Source organism: Artemia sp. Qi Xiang Cuo, chromosome 8, assembly GCF_049724085.1.
Source record: "Artemia sp. Qi Xiang Cuo chromosome 8, ASM4972408v1, whole genome shotgun sequence".
Taxonomy (NCBI): Eukaryota; Metazoa; Arthropoda; class Branchiopoda; order Anostraca; family Artemiidae; genus Artemia; species Artemia sp. Qi Xiang Cuo.
Window position 1 is genome coordinate 39,510,546 of NC_142801.1, and position 6,000 is coordinate 39,516,545.

Genomic DNA, 6,000 nt, shown 5'->3' on the forward strand with positions numbered 1-6,000 from the left:
ATCACTTCCCCGACCACTTCCAATCAAAATTTCGAGATAGTTATTCTGTTTGGCGTAGTTTGAAAGTCCAGGTATTATGTCTTTGAGGGTGAGACCCCTCCCCCCCACAGTCCTCAGGGTAAGAGTTGTAAGCTATACCCCGAGGGTATATAAGGTTCTTATGGAAACGGTGGTCGTATAAACTTCGGAGGGGACGCAATGGAATGGAAATCGTTGTAATGTTATCATTGTAATGTAATCGTTGTAATCGTAGTAATGTTAATTTTTGCTCGTTTTGAGTTTGACTAGGCTATTTATTATAATTTCTGTTCGTGTTGATTTTTATTGTATCCAGGTTGTCAAAGAGCATAGATAGAATCTTCTGGGAATGATATTAAGTTTAATTTTTTCAGGTCAACTTGAGGAGGTATAATATTAAATTAAAAAAATACAATTCGTGTCAGCATAAAAAATTGTTGAAAAAGTTTCTCCCAACATACAAATAGCAAGATAAACTATCGTTTCTTATAGAAGAAAGCCGAAAAGATATAAACAAAAAATTATAAAAATGACTATGTCAATAAAAAACGAACAGAAATTAATTCAAAAAAAAAACTTTTTCCACAAAACAATTTTCAAAGAAAAGCAAAGAGCTCCATTAAGCCAAAAATGGGCAGAAATGAAGTCAAGTAATCGTCCAAGCGTAAAACTACCACAAATCCCTGTTGATAAACAAATGAAACTCAAAACGAACATAATTAGAATAAATAACAGAGTCAAACTCGAAACGAGCAAAACTTAACATTAGTAGGACAGATAACCCCCATGCCTTCTCAAGACCAGAACATTATTTGCGCTTTACTGAAAACAAAGTATGTTTAAATTTTTTCTCTTTTTTTACTTAAATAAATACAAAAAATTTAAGACTTTAAGGAATAAATATCGGTATAGGTAATATTAAACTGTCAATCTACGGTCATTTGTTTTTTGTGTTTGCTTTTCCAGTAAAGCCTAAATTATGTTCTCGTCTTGAGAAGGTATGGGGGTTGTCAGCTCTAGTAATGTTAATTTTTGATCGTTTTGAGTTTTACTCGGCTATTTATTCTGATTTCTGTTCGTTTTGAGTTTTATTTATTTGTTGATAGTGATTTGTGGTAGTTTTACACTTGGAAGATTATTTGACTATTTCTTTCCATTTTTGGCTTAATAGAGCTCTTTACTTTTCTTTGAAAAACCTATTTTGTGGAGTTTTTTTTTTAAATTAATAAAAATATAAGGCAGTGTCATTCAGCCAGGGGGGGGGGCTGGAGCTCCCCTTTGCCCCCCTTTATGGGCACCCTTGTGGCTCAATAAACCAAAAATGAACGATTATGAGATTTCGTTCCTTCAAGAACATTTACTTTTTTCCATCTCTGTTAACTTTCTATGAAGACGCAGCCAGCATATTATGTTTACAACCGATGGTTGCAAATCAAAAGCTCATCCTCCGGTGGCCTGGCTTGTGTTATCAAACAATTAGCTGCATCTTGTCACTAGTTTCAATTCATTCTTTTGATAATATTATGGCAGTACGGCTTGGTGACCTTGTATTTATAAATTTATATCTTCCCTGTGATCAGAAATGTCTGGGCTAAGCAGAAACCAGGTCGTCCGAGGTTGGCGTTTGAGGGTGTCATTATGAAGGTTTGAGGGAAATAGAAACTTCCTCAAAATCCTTGTTTCTTCAAGGGGCACCACTCGTAAAAATCCAGCTGCAGCACCGTTTCCTTTCACGATTCTGGTTAGGCCCACTCGCGAAAAGTCTACCTGGATGGCACTATGAGTCCACGTAAGCAGAAAATCCATATCAGGCATAAGGACAGAGGAAGGAGCTTATGACTAAACAGAGATCCCAAGCCACCTCACAAAATCAGAACAGCTACAACCAAAACATCTCCAGCCTATCCTTCACAAAGGTATATATGCAAATCCTGAGGAACACCAATCTGAAAATTGCAAGGAATGTTGAAAGGGAAGTTGAAGTAAACCAAAATACACTATGTGCATCCAAGATGTCAAAAGGGTATATATGTGACATTTTAAAAATGAGTAAGGGTATCACGTCGAAATTTTCAAGCAATGTTGTGAAGGATATTAAAGTAAAGCAAAATACACTATCTGCATCCAGTAGGGCGTATGTAGAATACCTCAAGAACGGCTAAGGGTATTAAGTTATAACTTCCAGGGAATGCTTGGGGGGATTTCGGAATAAATCACAAGGCACTACATGCTTTCAGGAGGACAAAATAGCGTTTCTGCAACGTCTCAGGAATGGCCAACCGTATTAAGTTGAAACAATCAGGGAAAGATGAGTGGGATGTTGAACTAAACCAAAAGATGCTATTTCGACCCAGGAGTCAACAGGACGTGTCTGCAATATTGCACCTCAGATGAGAGTATTAATTTGAAAATTTCAGGTTTTTTTAAGGGGGATAACGAAATACATCAAAAGACACTATATGCGTGAATTTGGTCAAAAAGACATAAGAAAAATTGGTTCGTTCTTTAATTGGTTGTAGCTAAGAAAAACCCAAAGGCATTTTTCTTTCTGTTAGAAAGAAGAAATTATTAAAGTCGGCGAAGAAAAATGAATGCTTAAAGATGGCTGATCAGCCATGACTCTACAGATGGTGTCTTTTTTCACTCTTGCTTCCTCTTGCCTATCAAATGGGCTCATTCCAATTCTTTTTATGAAAGTGAATTACAAAGAAGTTCTAGAGCTAAGTACACGTGAAGAAAGACTTGGTCACGTCGTTATTTTTACTCCTATACGAAAAAATTTCAACCGTTAGTTCCAGGGATAGAAACTGCTACATCTTTCAGAGCTAAAAAGCACCGTCTACAGGCACTTTTTACTATCCCAACAGGAATAGGTATCCTTCAAGAATGGAGCAGGGCATGATAGCTAGTGGACAATTCCATATTTAACTTTTTGTGAACGGGACCTGGTAATTTGAATTAGTCAGCCACTCTAGCGAGGAAGCCAGGTAGTTAGATTCTAGCGTACATCAACGCTAGTAAAGAGCAAGGTGCAAATTTTTTTCAATTAATATTTGGCTCCAGCTAGGACGATCTGAAGGCTTATTCTTGTCGCGATATAAATAGTAGCCTACTTCTTAAAAGGTATTCTCTTTAAGATTCCAAAGTCAATCTGAATTTGGTTAGATAGATAGATAGATAGATAGATAGAAAGATAGATAGGTAAACTTTTGTTTTTACCAGAATTTTCATGGCACTGCCAATTTTATTTGGTATAGTCACATTAAAAACCAAATACATGAAAAAACACTAATCAATTCTCCTGATTTTCGTTATACATTTTTACAAAACTTTATATAAAACTTTTCGATAACCACTGATGGCCACAGCTTACCAGCTGAAGTTTCTGAACAGGCACTGCAACCCTGCACGGGAGTCGTTTTGTTGTGGATTGAGGGGGGAAAAGGGTTTTGTGAATTGTGTGGATCAGAGATTTGCTTCCGAAATCGATGCAGAGTTACTCTCTTCTCTTTTTTTTCAGAGTTTGCATTTTAAACTTTGTCAGCAGCTCTTCTTTCTGCCATTTGCCTGCTTCGATACTATCATTAGAGCTCTTTTATGAACTCTTTCGAGCCTGGCGCTTTGCTTACCCGTTAGTCCAAAATGCCATACAGGAGCCGCATATTCCAGAATTGGGCGAATAAAAGATGTAAATATTCGGATGAGGTGATCTGGAGGGGCACCCTGTTTCGACATAAGCTTGAGCATCTGCAGCCCAGCATTACCTTTTTTTTACTAGACTAGATGTGTTTGCTTCCCTTTTGAAATCACTGGTAATAATTACCAGGATTTTAATCTTCCTAACTTTAAGAGAATCAGAGATAGTTGGTAGAAAATTTTGTTCAGGAGAATTTAAAAATGAAATAGTTAAAATAGAAGATTTACTGTCATTTACTGTCATATTTGCACTGGAAGCTTTAGTCTTCACGTTATCCATTAAAATTTGAGCTTTGTTACATTCATTTGCTTCACAAATTTCTCCAAGGGTAAGGCTGTCAACATAATTCCAGCGGTATTGACAATCAATAGCAATATCATTGATCATAACTACAAAAGGAATAGGACTCAGAATGGTACCTTGAGGTACACCACAAAAAACGGCTCAGGTTCAGAGAAAGACTTCTTATATTTTAAAATTAAAACCCTTTTCGAAATAAATTGTTATTAAGTTTAGCCATTTACCAGGCTCATCAAGATACTTAAAAATAAAATTTAAAATACTGACAACATAATGGGATATTGACGCATTCTTTCTGTTACCGTACTGATGAGGACCAAATAGGGGTTTAACTTCAGGTTTTACCCAATTTGCTACAAAACTTTTGTACATTTTGCTGAACAAGGGGGTCAAAGTGATTGGCTTCATACCATCAAAATTAGGTTCAGTATCTTTTTTAGGGATTTGAGTAACATACCCAGTTTTCCATATCTGTGGGTAAACTGAAGAAGTTGAAATGCAAAAATTTGTGTTAGTGGCTTAGTAAATTTGTCAGGAAGTGCTTTTAAGAGGTCAATCGGAATATCTATGGGAGTTATACTAGTTCGTTCAAGTTTCTTTATTTTACTAAAAACTTGATCGTCAGAAATAGTAGGTAAAGGTACGCCATCATGTGAAATTTTCTGATACTCTTGGTTCGTTTTATTTACATGAAGAGACGACAAACACTGTATTATTCTGGCCAAATTATCATTTAACTAGTTAGAAACTGTTTCATCATTAGAATCTGAACAAAAATAAACACCGTTAGGGGATTACTGTTAATTACTGGTTAACTACCTAATACCGCATCCATCAGGTAGTTAAGAACCCATGAACTTAAGGGCGTGCCGTTTTCTTACTCAGTAAATTAACAACAGGTCAATACATTTTTTATTGCGCAGAAGAAAATCACACAGAATGAATAGTCAAGGAAACTTAGCGGAGGGCTTGTTTGATCGAAAGTAAAAACTTTCAGTTTCTTTTTTATGGGTTAAAAATGTTGAGAGGGACTGATTCACTACAAAAATGGACTGAGCAAAGACTGCAGACTGACTCAGTGTATTGACGATTTAAGCCTTGACTTGGTGTAAAATGAGGTAACTCGAAACTGCACTTAGTCCTTCTCCAACTTTTAACAGAAAGGTAGGCAGGGAGTATCTTCATTAAATCTAATAGTTGCAGTGGTTTAACATTTTTATGATTGGAGACAACAAGTGAGCAACCACCTTCCCCAAAAATTTTCCTTTCATAGCCAACTTTTTAGCAGATAGGTAAGCATGTTGCACTTTCACTGAAGCGGAATCATCCAATGATTTTTAATCGGTAAAAGCTGAGGTACGAAGCAGGTCCAACTGAACACCTTACGTGAACCAGAATCACGCAAGGATTCTAAATCTTTATGACTGGAGGCACAGAGTGGGCCTATGGCTACTAAGAAAGACTACCTCTTCACCCCACAACCACCAATGCTTAAGAAAAAAGGCTGTCTATACTCAAATTTAAAGTAATAATTCAATTGCAATTGGATCTTTCAGGCTATTGTAAAAAATATATAAAAAAACATAAAAATTAGTACAATCTCTATATATTAAAACTATAAAAAAACAACAGAAATTTGTCCTTTTGAAAAAATTCAAACCAAATTTTAAAGAACAGTAGCGAGTGATATTTAAACCTAAAAGGAATCGAAATAAAATGAATAGTCAAATAAAACTTAAATATGGAAGGAATTACTATGAACAAACGAATAAAACCAAAAACGAACAAAAGTTTAACTAAAAAGGTTGCCTTAGAATGATTCACTAAAAAAAAATGGACTGAGCAAAGACTGCAGACTGACTCAGTGTATTGATAATTTAAGCCCTGACTTGGTGTAAAATGAGCTAACTCCAAGCTGCACTTAGTCCTTCGCGACTATCAACTTTTTAACAGAATGGTAGCCAGATGGTATCTTCAATAAATCT